Source organism: Mobula hypostoma, chromosome 10 (assembly GCF_963921235.1).
Source record: "Mobula hypostoma chromosome 10, sMobHyp1.1, whole genome shotgun sequence".
In the NCBI taxonomy this organism is placed as follows: Eukaryota; Metazoa; Chordata; class Chondrichthyes; order Myliobatiformes; family Myliobatidae; genus Mobula; species Mobula hypostoma.
This window is the reverse complement of record NC_086106.1, coordinates 102,492,318-102,517,834: the sequence shown is the minus strand read 5'-3', so window position 1 is coordinate 102,517,834 and position 25,517 is coordinate 102,492,318. Positions and strand designations below refer to the sequence as shown.

General features: G+C 40.2%; 1 long non-coding RNA gene across 1 annotated transcript; it reads left to right on the top strand.

The window, feature by feature from the left end:
* The first annotated feature begins 7,671 nt into the window (after positions 1-7,671).
* On the top strand, positions 7,672-22,278 carry LOC134353388 (uncharacterized). Its single transcript, XR_010019605.1, has 3 exons — positions 7,672-7,705; positions 15,773-15,842; positions 22,055-22,278. It is a non-coding gene; the product is annotated as an uncharacterized LOC134353388 (long non-coding RNA).
* The last annotated feature ends 3,239 nt before the right edge of the window (positions 22,279-25,517 follow it).

Genomic DNA, 25,517 nt, shown 5'->3' with positions numbered 1-25,517 from the left:
TCACACAGCGATGACTGCGCTGGCTTGGCCATGTCCACCGCATGCAGGATGGCCGCAGCCCCAAGGACATCCTATACGGAGAACTTGCCGCAGGATCCCGGCCCATAGGGCGCCCACTGCTGCGTTACAGGGACGTTTGGAAACGTGACCTGAAGTCTGCTGATATCAGGGTGGACACTTGGGAAGAGACAGCTGCAAATCGCTGCACCTGGCAACAGGCATTACCAATGCAGAGGAAAAACGAACTGGACTGTGGTCGGACAGAAGAGAGAGAAGGAAAGCTGTGGCAGTGACTACCCAGCCGCAGCCATCAGCCTTCGTGTGCAGCAGCTGTGCCAAGGACTGCCGCTCAAGAATCGGTTTATTCAGCCACGGCCAACGCTGTTCCACACCCAATTGTGTCCTAAACCATTGTCTACTTAGACAGACAGAGCCATTAATACAAAATGCAAATACAATCAAACTAGCTTTCCCCATACTATTATTCCACAGAGATCTAAATTCCCCTTTGAAATCATGAGATGTGGTAGAGTATTTCAATCATTTGACACAAGCTACTGCTGATTTAAGATGATGTTAATATTTACACAATTGACACAGTTAGTTCATTGCATGAACAGAGGATCCACTCTGGAAAGAATGGATCCTTTGAACCGTTGAAATGGGAAATGCAGCCAGAACCAGAGCTCCTGACTGACCAGAACTGGGTCAGGAATTAATTCAAAGTATATGGCCAGAGCAGGGTCCTGCATCAGGAACATTAGAGGTCAATCCGAAACATACAAGAAGAAACTTGCAAGCTGGAACTTACTGGGCTCTTTGTTAACTGAGTTTAAAATAAGCAAGGTTATTTGGAAAATTTATTATCTTAAAAAAGTGAAATAAGCATAGGTTTTGGTATTAATGGAAAAAGAATCCATTTGTCAGAAATCTGCTTGTTCAGCACCAAAGTCAGATTGTTGGAATTTTGCTAGAAATGCTCATATCCTACCATCACGGACAAAAATGAGAATAATAATTCTCTGATTTATATCAATCCCATTTTTAAATGATTTTGTAAAATGGAAATTGTATGACAAAGTGGATAAAGATATTTTTTGCCTATATTCTCAAAAATGTTGTCGTTTCAAGGATAAAAAAAAGCACTGTTCACGAAGAAAAGAAATAATGTATCATTTCTTAATGCATGCATTACTAAATGACAATAAAAGAGGACTACGTGTCTTCATAATCATAAAATCATAATCATAATCATAAAATGTAAGGCTGGGTCAGGAGTCAGAAACTTATAAACTCTATTTAATAGCTGGCACAAGTGCCAGGTTGCTAACAAACCTAGAAGCAGGGAGGGATAATCCCAAAATATTGACTATTTATTTCCCTCTATAGATGCTGCCTTACATGCCTTAAACCCATGAACTCTAACACTAGTCTCATCCAACCTGGTAGGAAAAAGTCTGCATGAATTCACCCTATCTACGTCCCTCATATTTTTGTGTACAAGTGTACAAGTGAAATTGAAGCCTTGAAGTGAACTTCAACTACAAATGTCTATAATAATTTAGAAAGACAAAATACATCCAGGAACATTTGTTTTCATCCTTAATAGTCCAAATTTTTAATAGTCCAAATATTTTGTGATATCACTCTGGAGGAACATTGTATCATTTCTTAATGCATGCATTTCTAAATGACAATAAACGAGGACTGAGTGTCCTCATAATATAAAAAAAATGTCTGTGTCAGGTGAATCACACACAAATCCCTGAGACGGCCTTTAATTTGAGGGCTTGTAAAGCTAATCTTCCTCAATCAAATTTGTTTAGTAAAGCTTGGTGCAGTACTGGGCCTTGTAGATATAAATTCTACCATGTGGTAGGACCTGAAAGTCCTGCCACAGAAATTCTGAGAACCATTGACAAACCAAGCTGTCAAATTTAGATGAATTTTGATATGAACTAGATGAAGCTTTTAGCATGCCTTTGTCATTCAGAAGCAATTAAAAACAATGAGCACTTTTTTAAAATTAAAAACTAATCACACTATTCTAAAATTATTTCATTGAGAACACAATAGAATAAAATAATGTAATCATTCAACTTAGCTCAATAAAAAAAAATTAACATCCATAATTGACCTATCAACATTACAACCAACCCTCACCTTTAAAATAAATCAGGTCACCAAACCTGGATCGGGTCCCAATTGATACAGGTTTAGGTGCAACTGAGAAAAATGGTGTTCCACAGTCAATAATTCTCAGGAATGGCTGACCAAATAAGTTTAAATTCTAGCAGCTGCAGAGATGGTCCATCCTGACCTCATTCGTCAACTTTAAACACCAGGCACACCAAATCTGCGACCTTCAAATTCCTGAATGCTCTAAAGTGGAAAATTTACTCTGAATGTCTTGATAATTTATTGAGAGAGTCAAAATAATGACTGGTACGCAAGAAAAGCAAAAACATTTTAAAATCAAAAGGGGAAGTAAATAATGCAGAATATACATTACAAGCAAGTGAACAATAATTCCTAATTATGCCTGCCTAGTTCCTCAGTATTAGTGAGACTGTAAACAAAATGGCCAGCAATTTTGTATAAATATTTACACATACTGTACATTGAAATATCTGTGCCGTACATGATACCAAATTAAACTAATTTTCTTCTGCCATTCTTCATATCCTGCCATTCCTGCAGTGGAATGCACTGCCAGTGACGGTGGTAGGGTCTTTTAAGAGACTCTTAGATAGGTACATGGAGCTTAGAGAAATAGAGGGCTATGCAGTAGGGAAATTCTGGGCGGTTTCTAGAGTAGGTTACATGGTCAGCACAACATTGTGGGCAGAAGGGCCTGTAATGTGCTGTAGATTTCTATGTTTCATCATGAAGGATCAGCGGTGGAAGGAACGAACAGCTTTAAATTCCTGGGTATCAACATTTCAAAAGATTTATTGTCAGTCCAAAACAATGACGCAATCACAAAGGCACACCAGCAGCTCTACTTCCTTAGGAGTTTGAAGAATTTTAGTATGTCACCAAAGACTCTTGCAGATCCCTAAAGATGTACAGTGGAGAGCATTCTGACTGATTGTATCACAGCCTGGTGTGGAGGCTCTAATGCACAGATTTGCAAAATGGTACAGAGGGTTGTAGACTCAACTAACTGCATCTCAGGCACAACCTTCCCCAACATCGAGGACATTTTCAAGACGCAGTGTCTCAACAAGGCTGCATCCCTTATTAAGGACTCTCACAATGCTTTCTTCACATTACTACCATAAGGAAGGAGGTACAGGAGACTCAAGACTAACACCCAAAGATTCCACCATCAGATTTCTGACATTAACTACTTATTCCTTTGTTTTTTCATTCTTTATTTGTTTCGTAATTTATAGTTATTTTATATCTTTGTCCTGTATTGCTGCAAAACAACAAATTTCATGAGACTAAAGACTGTAAGAATAAACCTGATTCTGATTCTTTTTCTGGGTTTATCTAACAGCCTCTTAAATGCCACTATCATATCTACTTCCGCAACTCTCCCTCGAAGCCCATTCCAGGCATGGAAACCTCCATATTAAAAAATTGCTGTGCATACCCTACATTAAACTTTCTGCTCTCTCACAGTAAATGCACATCCTCTAATTTATTTCTACCCTGGAAAATGACCTGACTCTCTGCCCTGTTATACCTCTAACCATCTGATAAACTATCAGAATATCAAAAATGTTACTTGTATTCAACAAAATGTGACATTTCCTTTTCCGTTACGTGTACCTCCTTGTTACCACATATTCTTGCTGTAGATTGGAATTTTTGCTGGACTAAATTTGTCATCATGCATGTAGGGTTTTCACCTGAAACATCAACAATTTCTCTCACCACGGATGCTGCTCAGCCTGCTGAATTGCTCAGCAGATTATTTGTTGTTGGCATAAAAAACAGCACATACAAACTATGGAGTTGTGTACTGTACAGAACATTAACATGCTACAGGACATTAGCAGTTTCTGAACACACCCTCAAACTGGATATATAGCACATAAACTGTCCACTGTTGGTCCAACCAATCAGCCTCCATGCTGCAGGACTGCTTCGAAGATGTTGACTGGAATGTCTTCCATGATGAAGATGTCTCCATGTTCACTGCTGAAGTCACACGCTTCATCCGGAAGTGCATCAACGATGTTGTCCCCCAGAAGTCGGTCGGGGCTTCCTGAACCAGAAACCCTGGATCAATAGTTCCGTGCGAGCAGCGTTTACAGTGCAACATCATGCTTACATCGCTGGCGATCAACTAGAGCACAAGAAAAGCAGTTATAATCTGCACAAGCTATCAAAGCTGTGAAACAACAACATAGGGAGAGGACTGAGTTAAGATTCACAACGAATAGCACACGTGTCTTGTGGCGAGGGCTGCATACCATCGCACACATTAAAGCCAAAGGTTGTGGTGCCATCAACATCGCAGCTTCTCTCCCAGATGAGCTCAATCACTTTTATGCTCGGTTCGATGTCGCTGACTCCGAGCCTCTGAGGAAAGTCACTGCTACAACCTGAAACCTGGTCATCCCTGAGACTGAGGTATGCAGAGGTTTGCGACGATTGGACAGTCGCAAGGCTGCGGGGCCGGACGGCATCCCAGGGCAAGTACTCAAGATGTGCGCAGCACAACGGGCAGGTGTGTTTACTGATATTTTTAATCTCTCCCTCTCCCAGTGTAGAGTGCCGTCCTGCTTCCAATTATCCACCATTGTCCCTGTACCAAAAAAGACCAAGGTAACATGCCTGAACGACTGGTGTCCTGTCGCACTCACCTCAATAGTAAGCAAATGCTTGGGGGAGGCTGATCAAGGATTACATCTGCAGCTTCCTACAGTCCAAACTGGACCCCCTACAATTCGCCTACCTACACAACCAATCAACAGATGACGCAATAGTCATTGCTCTACATACCCTCCTTACACATCTGGAGAAGAAGGATGATTATGTGAGAATGCTGTTCTTGGACTACAGTTCAGCACTCCAGACCATAATTTCATCCAGGTTCAACAAGAAAGTCAGAGGCCTTGACCTTGCCTTATACAACTGGATCCTGGACTTCCTGTCAGACCGCCAGCAGGTTGTAAGAGTGGGCTCCCTCATCTCCAAGCCTCTGACTCTCAATACAGGAGCCCCTCAGGGCTGCATACTGAGTCCCCTCCTTTAGTCCCTGTATTCCCATGACTCTATCGCCACCCACAGCTCCAATCTGTTAATTAAATTTGCCAACGACACTACATTGATTGGTCTTATCTCAAACAATAATGAGGTGGCCCACAGGGAAGAAGTCATCTCTCTGACAGTGGTGTCAGGAAAACAACCTCAGTGTCACAAAAACAAAGTAGCTGGTTGTGGATTACAGGAGGAATGGAGATGGGCTAACCCCTATTGACATCAATGGATCTGGGGTTGAGAGGGTAAACAGCTTCAGAATCCACATCAACGAGGACCTCATGTGATCTGTACATACCAGATGTGTGGTGAACAAGGCACAACAGTGCCTTTTTCAGCTCAGATGGTTGAGGAAGTTTGGTATGGGCCCCCAAATCCTAAGAACTTTCTACAGGGGCACAGCTGAGAGCATCCTGACTGGCTGCATCACTGCCTGGTATGGGAACTGTACCCCCCTTAATCGCAGGACTCTGCAGAGAGTGGTGCAGACAGCCCAGCGCATCTGTAGTTGTGAACGTCCCATGATTCAGGACATTTACAAGGACAGGTGTGTAAAAAGGGCCCGTAGGATCATTGGAAACCTGAGTCACCCCAACCACAATCTATTTCAGCTGCTACCATCCGGGAAACAGTACTGCAACATAAAAGCCAGGACCAACAGGCTCCGAGACGTCTTCTTCCACTAGGCAATCAGACTGATTAACTCGCACTGATCTGAGTGTACTCTATGTTACACTGACTGTTATATTCATTATAAGATATCATAAATTACTATGATTGCAATATGGCTCATTTAGACAGAGACGTAACTTGGAGATTTTAACTCCTCATGTATGTGAAGGATGTAAGAAATAAAGTCAATTCAATTCAATTCAATTCTATAACAAGCCAACACTGTTTGTAAATTGCAATCTGCGTAATTCTGTTACTTATGTCTTTAAAGCATCAATGGTCAAAAAGACGTTAGTCAATGGCACCTCCCTGTATGAGCACTCCAGCTGCTCATCAGTTCTGTTGAGGACATTTGGGAGAACCTCTTAGGATTGATAGGCTTAGGAAATTTCAAATGAGAAATGAATATTTTGTGTTTGGTGGATAACTGTTTGTCAGGTTGGAGGCCGGTGACTAGCGGTGTGCCTCAGGGATCTGTACTGGGTCCAATGTTGTTTGTCATATACATTAATGATCTGGATAATGGGGTGGTAAATTGGATTAGTAAGTTCGCAGATGATACTAAGATAGGTGGCATTGTGGATAATGAAGTAGATTTTCAAAGCTTGCAGAGAGATTTAGACCAGTTAGAAGAGTGGGCTGAAAGATGGCAGATGGAGTTTAATGCTGATAAATGTGAGGTGCTACATTTTGGTAGGACTAATCAAAATAGGACATACATGGTAAATGGTAGGGCGTTGAAGAATGCAGTCGAACAGAGGGAGCTAGGAATAATGGAATAATTAATTCCCTGAAGGTGGAATCTCATGTGGATAGGGTGGTGAAGAAAGCTTTTGGTATGCTGGCCTTTATAAATCAGAGCATTGAGTATAGGAGTTGGGATGTAATGTTAAAATTGTACAAGGCATTGGTTAGACCAAATTTGGAGTATTGTTTACATTTCTGGTCACCGAATTATAGGAAAGATGTCAACAAAATAGAGAGAGTACAGAGAAGATTTACTAGAATTTTACCTGGATTTCAGCACCAAGTTACAGAGAAATGTTGAACAAGTTGGGTCTTTATTCTTTGGAGCGTAGAAGGTTGAGGGGGAACTTAATAGAGGTATTTAAAATTATGAGGGGGATAGATAGAGTTGACGTGGATAAGCTTTTTCCATTGAGAGTAGGGGAGACTCAAACAAGAGGACATGAGTTGAGAGTTATGGGTAACATGAGGGGGAACTTCTTTACTCAAAGAGTGGTAGCTGTGTGGAACGAGCTTCCAGCAGAAGTGGTAGAGGTAGGTTTGATATTGTCATTTAAAGTAAAATTGGATAGCTATATGGACAGGAAAGGAATGGAGGGTTATGGGCTGACTGCAGGTCGGTGGGACTATGTGAGAGTAAACGTTCGGCACAGACTAGAAGGGCTGAAATGGCCTGTTTCCGTGCTGTAATTGTTAAATGCTTATATGGTTTGGAATAAAACAGCTTGTTTTTTTCTCACTTTTGCTTGAACCGCATTGTTTCAGCAGTTTCCGAGGTGCATTGCCAGAAGGTAATTGATCTCGAAGTTGGCAGGCGTTTGAATGTTCTTTAATGTAGGATTAAAGCCAACATCGCTGCCTCTCTCCCAGATGAGCTAATTTTTTTTTTACGCTCGAGTCGATATCGCCAACACTGTCCCTCCCAGGAGAGCCACCGAAGCGACCTGCACCTTGGTTATCTGTGAGGCTGAAGTACGCAGGTGATTCCAGTGAGTGGACTGTCATAAGGCTGCGGGACCGGACAGCATTCCAGGGCGGGTACTCAGGATGTGCACGGCACAACTGGCAGGTGTGTTTACAGACATTTTTAAATCTCCCCCTCTCCCAGTGTCGAGTGTCCTGCTGCTTCAAAACATCATTATTGTTCCTCTACCTAAAAAGTCCAAGGTAACATGTCTAAGCAACTGGCGTCCTTTCGCACTCACCTCAATAATAAGCAAATGCTTTGAGAGGCTGGTCAAGGATTACATCTGCAGTATGCTACCATCCACCCTGGACTCCCTATCATTTGCCTACTGACACAACCGATCGACAGATGATGTCATAGCCACAGCTCTACACACAGTCCTCACACATCTCAAGAAGAAGGATGCTTAAGTGAGAATGCTGTTCTTGGACTACAGTTCAGCATTCAACACCATAATTCCCTCCAGGCTTGACAAGAGGCTCAGAGACCTCAGATTTCACACTGCCTTGTGCAGCTGGATCCTGGACTTCCTGTCAGGTCACCAGCAGGGCATTAAGAGTATGCTCCCTCACCTCTGCCCCTCCGACCTCAACACAAGTATCCCTCCGGGCTGTGTCCTAAGCCCCCTCCTTTACTCTCTGTGTACCCATAACTGTGTCGCCACCCACAGCTCCAATCCGCTAATTAAATTTGCTGACGATACTATGTTGATTGGCCTAATCTCAAATAAAAATAAGGCAGCCTACAGAGAAGAAGTCATCACCCAGATACAGTGGTGTCAAGAAAACAACCTCTCCCTCAATGTCACAAAAACAAAGGAGCTGGTTGTGGACTACAGGGGGAATGGAGACAGGCTAACCCCTACTGACATCAATGATCTGGGGTTGAGAGGGTGAACAGATTTAAGTTCTTCAGCATACACGTCACTGAGAATCTCACGCGGGCTGTACATACCGGCTGTGTGGTGAAAAAAAGCACAACAGTGCCTCTTTCACCTCAGACGGTTGAAGAAGTTTGGTATGGGTCCCCAAATCCTAAGAACTTTCTACAGGGGCACAATTGAGAGCATACTGACTGGCTGCATCACTGCCTGGTATGGGAACTGTACTTCCCTCAATCACAGGACTCTGCAGAGAGTGGTGCGGACAGCCCAGCACATCTGTAGGTGTGAACTTCCCACTATTCAGGACATTTACAAATACAGGTGTGTAAAAAGAAAGGGCCCATAGGATCATTGGAGAACCCAGTCACCCCAATCATAAACTTTTCCAGCTGCTACCATCCAGGAAATGGTAATGTAACATAAAAGCCAGGAGCGATAGGCTCTGGGACAGCTTCTTCTACCAGGCCATCAGACTAATTAATTCATGCTGATACAGGTCGACCTTCACTAACCCGGCACCACTGGGACCTGAGGAGTGCCAGATTAGTGAAAATGCCGAATCACAAAAGAATCACATAATCAGTGCCAGATTATCGAAGGAACCGGATTACAGGTAGTCGGATTGGTGAAGGTCGACTGTACAATTGTATTTCTATGCTATATTGACTGTCCTGTTGTGCATACTACTACAACTTACTATAAATTGCACATTGCGCATTTAGACGGAGACGTAACGTAAAGATTTTTACTTCTCACTTATGTGAAGGATGTAAGTATAAATTCAGTTCAAGTGGTGAACAAGGTCTGTTCATGCAGCCAAGCAGTATCAGAGAAGCACAGAACTCTGCACCTTTGAGAATTTCAACCAACACACAAACACCTTTGAAAGAGTGAGAATCAAAATCCTCTGGACCATTTCTCGCAGCCTCTGAACTCAAAGAAACAATCAGCTTCCTCCAAAAATTCCAGTAGACCCAGAGAATGATAAAATCGGGTGGAAAAATCGAGGAATGTATTGTATAGCAAAGGAGGAAAAATGTAAGTCTAAAATAGAGGATGTTGATGCTGCCATGCATTCTTCACTGCTTTTGTAAATGTATTTAATTCTATAGGTTACTTGTGGTCAAATACCTTATTAAATTATCTATGAAATGTAGTATGATACTCATATCATACTGAATACATCTCTTTTAGAGCTGAATTTTGTGGGAAAAATGTGGAGGAGTGGAAAATAAAAGCTAGAATTACACATAAATGAATACACACAACTTCACAGTGTTGATATATTCCCGAGAAACACCTTCTTTCAGAATTGTTATTGCTATCTAACTAAGTGATATCTATTTAATTTTATGCCATTTATTAAAGGATATTTATTGATATCATGAATAAACATCTGCTTGGTAGTTCCCATTTCTCTCTGTGGAATCAGTTATGCACAGCATACACAGCAGAACCAGTGCATTTATTACAAAAATACATATAGTAACAGGCATAAAATGAGGTAATGCAGAAGGAAGGCATGAACCCACGAACAGGAAACCATCATGCTGTTAACTAATTCTGTGCCAGAGGTTTAATTAGACAAAATGAGACACAAAAAACACCATTTTCTGAGTTTATAATTTATTTTCATTTTAGCAGTACATTCCTTCGTGTTTTTTTTGTGTAAGTCAATCTATTTTCATTGTAAGCCCACCAATTAATCAAAATGCAGCTCTGTTGCAAATGAACATTCTTAAAGTGAGGATTGATTCCAAATACAAGAAACCTTTAACATTCCATTCTGAGTGTGTTTAATTGTTGATAAAGATGAATACAGGTTTCTTTAAAGAGTGACATAAGAATTACAAATTGGGATTTGGTTCAAATTAGACAGTGAAAATTAGATGACTCAAGTGTGTAATTTTTTGTTTAATGTGCAATATAAAGACAAGAGTGAATACATAAGTAAAGCCACACATTGTGCACCCTCCACCATTTAGTTTTATTAATTTCTGCTTGTTGAAGTTCCTTTTGCTCATTCGGTTCATTCCAGCTTTCAGAAGGTCAATCCTATTACTTCCATTTCTACTCCAGTGCTGCAATTTTATTCTCTCAGATGTCTCTCAGCTCCTCTTTTGCTTCTTTTGCCACTCACTTTTACTAAAGGTAAATTACAGCAGCTATTTAAACAATTAGTATCTCTCTGGATTGAGGGAGGAAAGTGGAGCACCTGGCAGAATATGCAAACTCCATGTAGGATGTTCTGCTGGATCAATAATGTATATGGTCATCATAACTTCCCTGCTCTTGACGCTTCCTTATAAATAACACCAGGATCCCAAATACTTTTTCAACTATGTTCTTGGCCTCCCCATTCTTTTTTTCAACAATGTATGCTTTTAACCTCGTATCGGTTAGCATTAAACATCATCATCTGCTACCTATCTGTTCATTTAGTAGCTTTTATTTTCTCAAAATATTTGCTATGTTCACAGTTTACAACATCTCCAAATTGTATGCCAAGTACTGACTTGGAAATTGTAACCTGTAGATAATGACATTAGTATCAAGTCAAGTCAAGTCGATTTTACTGTGATTTCAACCATAACTGCTGGTACAGTACACAATAAAAATGAAACAGTGTTCCTCCAGGACCATGGTGCTACATGAAACAACACAAAACTACACTAGACTAAGTGAGACAACACAAGGCTACACTAGACTACAGACCTACACAGGACTACATAAAGTGCACAAAACAGTGCAGGGCAGTACAATAAATAATAAACAATAGGCACAGTAGAGGACAAATTACAATATAATAATAAATGATGTAGATGTCAGTCTAGATTCAGGGTATTAAGGAATCTGATGGTTTGGGGGAAGAAATTGTTGCACAGTCTGGTCGTGAGAGCCCGAATGCTTTGGTACCATTTGCCAGATGGCAGGAGGGAGAAGAGTTTGTATGAGGGGTGCGTGGGGTCCTTCACAATGCTGTTGGCTTTACAGGTGCAGCGTGTGGTGTAAATGTCTGTAATGGCGGGAAGAGTGACCCTGATGATCTTCTCAGCTGACCTCACTATCCGCTGCAGGGTCTTGCGATCCAAGACAGTGCAATTCCCGAACCAGGCAGTGATGCAGCTGCTCAGGATGCTCTCAATACAACCTCTGTAGAATGTGGTGAGGATGGGGGGTGGGAGATGGACTTTTCTCAGCCTTCACAGAAAGTAGAGACGCTGCTGGGCTTTCTTGGCTATGGAGCTGATGTTGAGGGACCAGGTGAGAATCTCCGCCAGGTGAACACCAAGAAATTTGATGCTCTTAATGATCTCAATGGAGGAGCTGTCAATGTTCAGTGAAGAGTGGTCGCTCCGTGCTCTCCTGAAGTCAACAACCATCTCTTTTGTTTTGTTCACATTCAGAGACAGGTTATTGGCTCTGCACCAGTCCGTTAGCCGCTGCACCTCCTTTCTGTATGCTGGCTTGTTGATCTTGCTGATGAGACCCACCACGGTCGTGTCATCGGCGAACTTGATGATGTGGTTCGAGCTGTGTGTTGCAGCACAGTCGTGGGTCAGCAGAGTGAACAGCAGTGGACTGAGCACACAGCCCTGAGGGGACCCCCATGCTCAGTGTGATGGTGTTGGAGATGCTGCTCCCGATCTAGACTGACTGAGGTCTCCCAGTCAGGAAGTCTAGGATCCAGTTGCAGAGGGAGGTGTTCAGGCCCAGCAGTTTCAGCTTCCTAATCAGGTGCTGAGGAATGATTGTGTTGAATGCTAAACTGAAGTCTATGAACAGCATTCGGATATACGTGTCTTTTTCATCCAGGTGGGTGAGGGCCAGGTGGAGGGTGGTGGTGATGGCCTCGTCAGTTGAGCGGTTGGGACGATACACTAACTGCAGGGGGTCCAGTGAGGGGGGCAGCAGGGTCTTGGTGTGCCTCATGACGAGTCTCTTGAAACACTTCATGATGATGTGTCCCGTTGGATGTGAGTACAACGGGACGGTAATCATTGAGGCAGGACACTGAAGACTTCTTTGGCACGGGGACGATGGTGGTGGCCTTGAAGCACGTTGGAATGACTATGGGGAATGACATAATACAAAACCAACCTCTACTACTTTCATGCTACTTAGCCAGTTTTTGATCAGTGCTGCCACAGCCCCTTTTATTCTACAAGCTTTTATCTTTGTAACCCATTGCATGATACTTTATCACATACCTTCTGCAAGTCCTTATATACAGTAGCTTATCAACAACAATTTGCTCATTGACCTCCCCTGTTAGTTCATCAAAAAATTCTAATAAGTTAGTTAAGCATGGTTTGCCTTTAACAAACCTATGCTGCTTTTCTTGAATCAATCTCCACTTGCCCAACGGACTGTTCATTTTGCCCTGATAATTGTGTAATGAATGTAAATTTATATTATTATCTCTGAAGGGAATAATCTAAACATCATAGCGCTCCTTGTTTTCCAATAACCCTAACTGGAACAAGACATAAATTGGAAGTGCAGTCTCCTTCCAGTGTAAATATTTTGTTGAAATCCTCTGTCTAATATTGTATATGAAGAACAGCCACTTGTGGTGGTCAACATCGGCACAATAATTTTCTATCAAGTACAATGATTTCAAAGACATGAATGAATAAAGGAGAAGGCCATAAAATGCCATGTGACCTCCTCTTCTGCTGCATGATGAGAAGCAGGATGACAGGGAAAGTATCAGCAGTACAATAAAGAATCCTATTCAACCCAGCAGTATGCCTATTAAACAATAGCATTGTTTTGACTATCATTCTTATATAAGCATGATGATGCCATTTTCTTCATATCAGGTATAAAAGCAATTCAATTACAGTGTCCCACTTTGACTGGACCTCTACTGTAGCATTTCGCTGAAGGCAGCCTCTACCCCAGGGGTCAGAAGGCGCACAAGCGTGGATGATGCCAGATTGTAAAAATTGTGTTATGACATTCATGAGCATCTATATGCTAATTCATATTCCTCAATGAAAATAAAGATGATTGCAAAATTTGTCAGGGTGTCAGTCAAGTCACTGCAGGGCCCATCAATTTATATCGCAAGCTTTGCACTGGTTTTACAATGGCAACTCTCTTTTGTGGAGCCTCTGGGAAAAAAACTAAAACATCCAAAACGCAGTATAGACGTGAGTGTTGGAATCAGGAAATATTAACAGATAAAGATAGTCTCAAATAGATTCTACAAAGCCTTTAGCAGAGAACAGAGCAGCAAGGCAGAGAAAAGAATGTAGGCTCAAGTCTGCGGAATAAAACTCTAGTAACACACATCAAAGTTGCTGGTGAACGCAGTAAGCCAGGCAGCATCTCTAGGAAGAGGTACAGTCGACAATTCAGGCCAAGACCCTTCGTCAGGACGAATGGAAGGAAGAGCTAGTAAGAGATTTGAAAGTGGGAGGGGGAGGGGGAGATCCAAAATGATAGGAGAAGACAGGAGGGGGAGGAATGGAGCCAAGAGCTGGACAGGTGATTGGCAAAAGGGATATGAGAGGATCATGGGATAGGAGGCCCAGGGAGAAGGAAAAGTAGGAGGAGGGGAAAAAACCCAGAGGATGGGCAAGGGGTATAGTCAGAGGGACAGAGGGAGAAAAAGGAGAGAGAGAGAGAAAGAAAATCACCTGTCCAGCTCTTGGCTCCATCCCTCCCCCTCCTGTCTTCTCCTATCATTTTGGATCTCCCCCTCCCCCTCCCACTTTCAAATCTCTTACTAGCTCTTCCTTCGGTTAGTCCTGACGAAGGGTCTCAGCCCGAAACGTCGACTGTACCTCTTCCTAGAGATGCTGCCTGGCCTGCTGCATTCACCAGCAACTTTGGTGTGTGTTGCTTGAATTTCCAGCATCTGCAGAATTCCTCGTGCTTACGAATAATACTCTGTCACGTATAATATTATAGTAGAGCGATGCAGAAGGGGCCAAGGCCTGAGAAATGCAGGGCACATGCTGGATGGTAAATATATAATACATTAAGAACTGGAGAAGGTCATTGTGCCCAGTATGCAGGGATTGGGTCATTTACTGAACAACAGTCTGATTCATTCTACATCACCATCATCAGATCTACCCCTGGATCCCTTCCTTGGCTCAGCAGCAACAGCACTGCTTGATACCAGATGCATGCTCACATTATACAGCTTACACACACCCACACATGCCTTCACACACCTTGAACATTAGACTGTCATCTTTGTTTCAATCCTCTGTGATCTTATCATTCTCTATTTCTATAATTGCTTCCACTTGCCCCAAAGATACCTGTTCCTTCCATTTACAAACCTATAATTTAATTGGTCCACCAGTATTTTAGCTGCTAGGACCCCGGCAATGAAATTTATGCCCTTGAACCATTGCTTAAAATTTTCTTCCATAATCAAGCTCTGGTCACCTTACATAGCTTGGTATACTAGCAATCCAATTACAGTGTCTCACTTCGACAAATGTTTTCAATGCACGAATTATTAAACCGAATGCAACTCAGGGAGTAGTAAGATTGATGACATTCAAGTATAAAGATGAGATAGATGAATGGATTAGCAGTTTCAGAGCAGCAACATACTTAGACAGTCATATTGCAATGCACTTGATTATATACGCATATTAGGCTCAAGGGAAACAGCAAAGTATATGGTGATATTAAATTAGGTAGCTTAGTAAACTGACTTAAATATGGGAGGTGGAGGTTGCAGACTGGCATACATGAGTTAATGGAGGAGGCAGAAAATTGGCAGATGTTCTTCATTGCAAAGAAATTATTTTGGGAAGAATAGTGAAATAAAGCATATGCCAATACATTATTTTTCACAAAGTGCAGAGTAAATCAGCATAGAAGTTGGTGGGTGAAGATTTAAAGATCTTTAAAGTGGGAGTGTGCAAAAAGAAATCAAATAAAGGCAAATGCAAATATGAGAATGGATTTACACATAGAATATAAAATGTAGGGAACGGATATGAAATTTATGTAATTTTTGCTGAAAGTGATCCTGGACTATTCTGTACAATTTTGAACTTTTCACAGTAACAATATTAGAGCCATGAATCCAACTGGGAAAGAAACGTTACAGTCATGGAGAAAGATTGAAGTATTGTACCTTATCATCTTGCTACAGAGGAGTCTACAGATGGAATCTATAGGGGCCTTATAATTTTAAAATGGAGAAGTATCCCTATTTTTACAGGGATGCAAATGGAAACTGGAAATATACTGTACATATTTTTCCAATATGCTGCAAAATATTAATAACTGACATTTTTTTCCTGCAGATGTCTTTCCTAATGATCAGCTTAACTGATAAAGCCATGACTGGGAAACAGAGAACTGAAGAGCTGTTGGGTGAGTTGACACCAGGAGAAGGGAGTCCTAAACACAGATATCTTACCCATGGACTTGATAACTAGAAGGTGTGGGTGAGAGGTTAATCGGTGGAGTCTGGGAAGATGGTTGCTATATTGCCTCATGATCAGGAAGGAACAGAGATCACAGGTAACACAGAATGCTTGGAGTTGAAGGGCCTTCACAGATCCAGCAGTGGAAACAGTTAACCACCCCACGGTCACCCATCCCAAGGCAGATGAATATTAAAGTGAAAGTTACTTCCCCCTCCTCCCCCCCCCCCACCCCCACACACATGCATTGAATAACAATTCCCTTTTAAGCTTTATCAAGTTTGGTTATAAATATATCACATTTTCCTCCACACTAACCCTATTCCAACACTGATGGAGCTAATTTTGAGAGGGAAAGACAGTGAAGTGGGAAGCATTGGCCATTTGGGACCATTCCTGCTTTTATCTGACAAGATTTGTGTCCATGGGGTAACTAACATCAATTACTCTGGACAACAAAATTTTGCTTCCTGAATACGTTTGTACGTATCTTATTGATTTTGGGCTGCTGATCATGAAAATCACCATGGAATTTTGCCATCACACGCCATTTTTTGAAATCACCTTTATTTGTTATTTCAATTCATAATTCAAGTCAATTAAAATGTTGCCCACAATGTAAGCTGAAAAGTTTTCTATCTTGTCTAGGCATGCCTGGACATGCTTTGGCAGAGCGAATGCTGCATGGCTGTACAAATTTTAGAAGGGCTATAAGTTTCCTTGAAGGATTTCAATATTTAAGATACTTCCCTGAATAACTGATGCCAAGGTTAAGGAAAACACTTGTGTTTGTCCACAAATCAAGCAGGTTATCAATAACAAGCAATTCAAAGAACCTCTAGCGGGACCGGTGAAAATCACATGAAAGACATTCAAGGATGTTGTTGAAAATTTTCTTGGCAATCACAGAGCACCAAACTATATGCAGCTAGTTGACAACAAGCTTACAAAAATCATGAAGTGCGACATGTCACTAAGGATTCATTTTCTGCATTCCCACTTACACTTCTTCCCTACAAATCTTGGTGCTGTCAGTGATGAACATGGTGAAAGGTTTAGGACATTGCGGTCATGGAGAAATGATGTCGGGGTAACTGGAATCCATCAATGCTGGCTGATTATTGTTGGACATTTAAGCGAGAAGCCTCAAATACTGAGTACAAATTAAAATCATCAACAAGCGTCTTTAGCTTAGTTGGACTACTGCAAAACACCATTATGCAATTAAACAAATTATTTTCAATAAAAGTTAATTTCTTGTTTCTCCAAATTCCTACTGATAGAAGTAATCTGCAATTATATTTGTGTTCAGCTTCAAGCAATCTATCATTAACAAAAATTTTTAAAATCTGAGGAAGCAACACTTCTAAAAAATCTTGCTTTCCAGTGTTACCTGACAGTTTTCCTGAAGAAGCAAGAAACAAACCCAAGTTTGGGTGAAAGAAATCTGTAAGAATGAAGGGTGAAGTGTTGTTAAAAATATGTTCCTGATTGTCTTGCCTTCTGATTGTAAGTTAGTTCTCCAGCACCCATCCTGCCAACATTATAACTAGAAGTGGTTTGGATTCAGGCTTCAAACTCCCACCTGATTAAACCCTTGTGGGTTATATATATATATATATATATATATATATATATATATATATATATACACACACACACGTAGACATTGGACGATTTCAAAATTTCAGACCTTGCATTAAATCTTATCCCACTGAACCTTGAGATTAAAAAAAAACCTTCTCTCTTATGTTCAAAAGTTTTTGGTATTAAAGTGATAATATATCTCATTGTATTTCCATGGTATATAATAAACCCCTGCATATAAGTTAAGATTCCTTGGAATTCCTTTTGGTGGTGCGGAAAAGAAGTGCAGCTGATTTATGTGCCAGTGCGTCATTGTGTTTATACAGGTGTTATTAAGTTTAATTTTACTAAATTTATACAGATATGAGTTACAACATAAATTAAGGTGACATTTAACCATCTAGGTGCCATGGATGCCCAACTTCTGAACAAGAACTAGAATCAGGTTTAATATCGTCAGCATACATCACGAAATTTGTTGTTTTAAAGCAGCTGTACATTGCAATACATAATAATAAAAACTATAAATTGCAAGAAATATTATACAACAATTAAATTAAATAAGTGGTGCAAAAAGAGAGCAAAAAAATGCAGTAGTATAAGTGGGTTCATTGTCCATTCAGAAATCTGATGGTGGAGGGGAAGAAGTTTTTCCTGTAATGTTGAGCATGTGTCTTCAGGCTTTTGTACACCTTCCTCAATGGTCACATAACCACCTACTATTGGACTAAACTTTTCACTTCAGTTACCAGAATTGCCTCTTAACTCCCACTGTAGTACTGGTCTTTTTAGCTCTTATGTCACTTTTGGGACTAACCTCTCAAGTAATGACCATCTCTCCATCCTGCTATTTGACTGCCTGCACCACATAGTTGGCCAATCCCATTGACCCGATAATGAATTTTGTAGTCATTATCTATTCTCCCGACATACATACTCTGCAAATGCAGGGGAAAGTATCAAGAGTTTTGCACCAAGCTTTCAGACCCAATTAATTAAATAGCAAACTTTCCACAAGGTGTTCGATATTCTGATTGGAAAGTGAACTGTACTCAGCCATGTGGACAGAAAACATCTTGCGAAAAGATGTTGGTAACTTCTCAGCAAAGGCATTACACTAAAATTGGAGGCCACAAAACCAAGAACTGTATTTTTTGTCCAGGTGAAATGTTTGTCCTGAATAAGCATTAAAGACTTTAAAGTATTTAATTGGTTCAGCACTACATAAGTCAAGTTGAGACAATCAAGTCAAGCAACACACATAAAAATTGCTGGTGAATTGCGTTCACCAGCAATTTTTATGTGTGTTGCTTGAAATTCCAGCATCTGCAGATTTCCTCGTGTTTGCGTCAATCAAGTCAAATTTATTTATAAAGCACATTTAAAAACAACCAATGTTGACCAAAGTGCTGCACAAACCATAACAAGTAGCTAAAATCACAAATTCAAGAAACACAGATATAAACAACAAGGCACACAGCTTACAAGCACAAAATAAACAACACATGAGCCTAGGCACAAGCCAAAAATCAGCCACATCAGGAAGATTCAAACGCTAGTGAATAAAGGTAAGTTTTGAGCCTGGACTTAAAAGAATCAATGGAGGGGGGCAGATCTGATAGGAAGGGGAATGCTGTTCCACAGTCTAGGGGCTACAACAGCAAAGGCACGGTCACCCCTGAACTTAAACTTAGATCGCGGGACAGCCAGGACCCCCAAGTCAGCCGACCTGAGGGACCTGGAAGTAGAGGGCCAAAAGGTTTGTCCCTGTGCTGTACTGTCCTGTCTTCTATAAAACAAGTTCTTCTTTTGCCAATAATTAACATTTCTTTTATGTTCAGTTATGGTCTCAGTCTTCCTTCAAATGCTGAAAGATATTTTAATAAAATCAATAAGCTTCTAGTCAAGATGGTGCCTGCATACAATGCTCCTTTTGTCAACATCATAGATCATGGAACCTTCTTTTTCACTTCTTTTATGTCTTTCATGTTTGCTTCTCGTCTTGTATGTGATTCTGGAACAATTGGAGCTTGTGTTTTCCTATTTGGAGATCATTTGGGTGATTCAGCGCTCTGCAGTCTCCAAGAGGATGCCGGAGGCAATGACAGTGTGAGCAAACCTTGTGGCAAGAAGCCTGCAGGATGTTACACGAGCCAATGTTTGACCCCATTTCACCGATTATAGCTTCCATTATTCACCCATTAGAGCAATGAGGGCAATCAAAACATCAAGGTGAGTGCAAAAGTTTGGAGATCGTTTGGGTGTTCCAACACTCTAGAGTCTCTGAAGGGATTCTGGGAGGCAGCGTGCATGAACCCTGTAGCAGGCAGGCTGCGGGACAGAGTGCAAGTCGATGTTTGGCTCCAATCCACCAATTAAAGCTCCCATTGTTCGCTGATTAAAGTGATGAGGACCATTGAAGCAATGAAGCGAGGGCAGAGGGTAAGCACCAGCTGTCCGTCTCTTGATCACTCTGCTACACTACCAGAGAGTGGACAGCCAGCCACCACGAACAGAGTTGCCTGGGTTTTTTCCTGCATTTTGGATGTGCACTTGGACTATAAAATATATTTTTCAGTCTTGTAGTTTTTATACTCTGTTTTCTCGCTCAATCTTCTCAGGGGTTTTTTTTTGTGCGGGGAGGGCGATTTGGAGGTCGATGTGCCTGATCAGTTTTGAACGTTTTTTCTGAGGGAGTAGGGATTTGGGGTTGATGTGCTTGATCCATTTTCTCGTGTGGGGGGAGGATTTGTCTGACTCATTTTGTTTGGGTTTTTTTTGTGTTGTAGGAGGGTTTTGAGGTCAATGTGCCTGATCCATTTTGTTTGGGTCTTTTTTGTGTAGAAGGAGAGATTTGGATCTCAATATGCCTGATCCCTTTTGTTCGGTTTTTGTGCGGGAGGACAGATTTCAGAGTGCATATGCCTGGTTCCATTTCTGATGGGAGGTGGCATTTGGAAGTTGATGATCGTGCTGCCTTTCTTTTCTTTCTTGGTTTCATGGCTGACCAGAGAAGTGAAGAATTTCAGAGTTGTATACTTCGATAACAAATTGAACCTTTGAACTTTTTGAAACTTTAGCTAATCCAGCAAAGACTTTTAATGATGTTAAACTTATGTCTTTAAAACTACATTTCTTTCAGCTGTACTGACTTGATAGAGGTCAGTATCAGATATCAAAACAAGAAATGCAGAATATCTCAACAAGTTAGAAACAATCTGATGAAGTGTCTTTGACCTGAAACATTAATGTTGTTTCTTTTCCAGAGATGCTGCCTGACCTGCTAAAGTTTCACAAAGCATTTTTTTAACTTTATGCTTCCAACATCAGTGGCTTTGATCGTCAAGTTGGAAGATCATTAGGCTTGGGTCTGATTTCCCTACATTCACTCAGTGACCTGCCCACCCACTGTCAATAATTCAATCAAGGTTCTATTGGGAGTGATATTTTCAGTTTCTGGTGGGACTGGAACTTGATTTAAGGTGGTGCTGGAGGCTTTGGGGTAGGAGTTCCCAACCTTGATTCCACAAACTCTTCAGTTAATGGCAAGGCTCCATGGTATAAAAAAGGCTGAGAACACCTGCTTTAGGAGTAGACGACGATTGAAAATTACTTTCGATTAAATGACACAAGTAGCACTGATGTTGCTATTCTTGCTAATCAAAATGTCCAGAACAATGAAAGTAAGAAAATCTGAATCAATCAGTTTAGATTACATGACTGAGTTTATCTCTTTTTCCCTCGTAGAAAGTTTCAATATACTTTCATTCAGTGGGCAGGGAGGCATTTTCCAACTTAGCTGCCACTTGCTGGTAGAAAGTAATGGAGTCAGAAGTGCATCACAATCCTTGCAGATTACCTATCAAGCAGAAAAAGATTTTGTGCCTTCACCTTGGGGCAATTCTGGAATAAATATTTATAAGATTTGCTAAAAATATATATTTTTTTAAAAAGCTAGCAAACAAAGGTACCAAAGAAAATAAAGAAAAACAATCCAGTAGAGAATGCTTGTTGGAAAGTAATTATTTGTGATTGCTCAGATATGGTCAATATTTTCATTGCTCCCCTCATACGATAAAGCACTGGGTCCTGTGGCAAACATTGTGAATGCATATGCGCTGATTGTGTTTGGTGTGAATTGTTGCATCATGTGTGGGGAGGAATTATGTTGTTGACCATCTCTGAGCATTAGCAAACTATGAAGTGCAGGAAACCATTCTGCAGTTGGGAGGAGAAACATGGCTGACTCCCTGTGACCTATGAACAATTAAAGTGGAGCTTTACTAACTTTAAGGTTTGTTATTTGACCATCCCAATCTGCATTCTTGATATGAGATATTCTAATCGCTTCATTAAACTTTACTTTTACACACATCACATACACGTGAAGAATATTGGCATCTTTTTTGTTCACATAATACAAACATTTGTATTTCACGCTAAGATATTTTAAGAAGTGTGTTGGTGGAGTTCTATGTGTTTATATTATGACACATAATGGATCAGCCATGATACGATGGCTGCCCAAACTCAATGGGAAGAAAGGCCTAATTCTGTTCCTATGTCTTATAGTCTTACTTCAGATACTGCAGATGAAAAGGAACATGCAAAATTGACATGGAAGCGGGCTCTTTGGACCTCCTCTTACTCTGCTGTTCAATAAGATCACAACTGATCTTTAACATCATCATCACTTTCTTGCACTAGTGATGAAGGAATATATCAACTGCATTTCAAGCCCGAAGTCCTCAAGTGAAGTTACAAGAATGGAGGTGAAGCTAAATCAGAGATGGCAGCAGGGAACAAATTGCAGCATTTACCTATGTGTATTGAGTAAAATAAAGAGACTTCTACAACTGAAACATTAGCCGTTTCTCTTTCCATAAATACCCCCTGACCCGCTGAGTGTTTTATGTGTTTTTAATTCAGATTTCCGGCAGCTGCAATATTTTTTCTAGCAGCTGCAATTTTTTAAATATATTTTCAGTTCTTCTGGAATGTCAGGTTAGTTATAGAGAAATTATTTTCTCTTGTGAACGATTCCAGAATTTGGGCTACTTCCTTAATACTGAAAAGATAAAACATCTATAGGGTGAACTCAGGAGGTTTTTCTTAACAAAAATGGGGAAGAAAATCTGAACAATCCCTTTCAAAGGGCTGTAGATTCTCTGTTGAAATGGTCAAGATTTTTGTTCAATAAAAATGTAATAGAATATCTAACAGATAAGTTTGAGGAATGGAATAGCTATGATGCAAATGAATGGTGGACCGGACTCCAAATTCCAAACAAATCTACTTTTCCATATCATGAAGGAACCTTATGATTTAACAAAAGTGAAATGGGCATGAACTCTTGTCAACACTGTACAGGTAAAATACAACTTTGAAATAGTCTTAAGAGGTCAAAGAGCCATATTCTAATATAAGCAAAGAGCCTCTCAAAATGACAGCAACTACTGTATCTCCACTTAAATATTGCTAATATTTTTATCCCCAGTTTGTGTTGACAAGGTAAAAGAGATAAATTGAAATCCCATCACAGTGGGGAAGAGTTTCTATGATGGACATTCCTGGAAGAGAAGTGGCTGTGGGGTCAACAGCAGTCAAAAACAAAAAGAATGGAGATACTGTTTCCCTCTCCAGTCTCACTGCTTGAGTTGCTGAGTATTTCCAGCATGCCCACCCTGTACATATTTAGTGTCCAGTTTTGTGCCTTTTAAGTGCTTCAACTTGTGCCAGACTCAATTGCAGACTATGAATACACAACACATTTATAAACCGACCTGAATCTTAAAACAGGTATAAGGCTTTGTTGGCATAGCTTGGCTAGGTTCCCATTTTCTTTTTGAGTGGGAAAATCTAATTAGGGTGTTTAATTGGAGTGAAATTGATTACCTTTCTTCAAAGTGTTTGATAGCCCATTTATATCCAAAGAGAGGCCGGTAAATTTCTATTTTAATGCTATAAGTAGGCAGCAAACTGATCTAGTGTGGACAAAGCAGGCGGATAGTCAAGTAAGTGATTAAATCAAACAAGATAATTTAAAATGAACTATGTGATATTAATTTAAATTCTAATTAATGTACATCAGATTTCTTTCTTTCATTTCTTCAATGAACTTGTGGTATGGAAACTGGCCTTCAGCCAGTTTGACCTTTCTGAAGTTTAAAATCTCAATGATCAGCCTTTCTGCCAGCTTCTGAAACGTCTGAAATCAGTAATTTTCCATCATATTGACTCTGACAGTCACCATAATTATATCATTGCCATTCACCTTTGATAAAGATCACTAGGAACACTGAAGAATAATGTTCAATATTTGATTTTATTCAGTTTTTTTAAATAAAGAACAGAACTTGAAATATGGTTCTCCAAAGCCCCATTTATTTAACTCTGTTAGTTAAATGAATATTAAAGGTTATATGCACAACATTTGTGCACTATGAACATAATTAACCGAAACATACAATGACAAGTTTAATATCTCAACAACACCCAATGGAAAATTAATCACTATAACTATTTTGGAGCTTAATTACCAAAGTGTTTGTTGATCGTTTATATTGCCTTTTCCTGCATCTTTCATTGGTGTCACATTTCATATGTGCATTATGATTTCCCATGATAATCTGCAGTTCGGACGTTACCATTAGAAAAATGTATTGCCAATGATATTCTGAGAAATTAGCAGTCACAAATCCATCAATTTCTGCTGTTTGCTAAAACAACAGAAATATTTTAATCCAATAAAATACCATTAAGCTTTCAAGGCTGTCTCAGTACTCAATTTTTCATGCATCATTTTTTTTCACATCATATTTGATAAGCCTTCATCCATGCAAAAATTGCCATTCATGTATCATTTGGAATTTACGTAGTTATCTTTAGGAATACATTACTACATATTCTTAATTCTCATTTAATAAATAATTTGGTTAGAATTGCAATGTCCTTGTAATCATCTTTATCTGTAGAACATGTGCAACAAAACCATTCTGCAATAAACTGTCTTTATTACCATAATGAGGAGAAATATTGATATGTAAGTAGTTTCACTATTGAACTCATTGGTAGGTGCAGTTTTGAAGATAGAGAGCTTAGTAACATGATTTCACGACAACATCCTTTCCCGCGATGTCATCAAAAGAGCTGGTCATTCATTTCAAAAAGTGTGGTGGTGGGGCACATTCTCCTGTCTACATCGATGGTATTGAGGTGAGAGTGTTGAAAACTTCAAGTTCCTAGGTGTGAACATCACCAATAAACTGTCCTTGTCTAACCATATTGATGTCACAGCCTTGAAAGCTCACTAAATCGTCTATTTCCTCAAGAAGGGTTCCTGTCGACCCTTACCAAATTTTATTAATGCATCATAGAAAGCATTCTATCTGCATAATGACTTCATATGCAACTGTTCTGTGCATGACTACCAGAAACTGCAGAGTTGAGAGTACATCACAGAAAACAGCATCCCCTCCGTTTACTCTGGCTGCCTTCTTGCGACCTCAGTAAAGCAGCCAGCACAAGCAAAGTACCCACCCATGATGAACAACCTACCTTTTCCCTTCTCCTATCAGGCAGAAGATGTAAAAGCCCGAAAGTTCAAACCACCAGGCACAAGGACAGGTTCAAACCCACTGTTATTAGACTCTTGAACAGATCACTTACATGATAAGATGAACTCTTGACCTCACAATCAATCTCATTATGATCTTGCACATTATTGTTTACCTGTACTGCATTTTCTCGGTAGCTGTTACACTTTATTCTGTATTGGTATTATTTTACCTTGTTCTACCTTAGTGCACAGTGCAAAGATTTGATCTGTATAAACAGTATGCAAAGCAAGCTTTTCACTGTGTCAGTAGTAAACCAATACTATACCTGGTCTGTAATGATGGTCAGTAGTAAGGAATTTGGAATTCCTTACTAATATCCAAGCTTCTTTCAGGGAATCTATGTAAGGGAATCTATAATTGCACTTCAGTATGTTATTCCTCTTGAAGCCTTGAGGCGGTGTGCAAAATTACAGCAA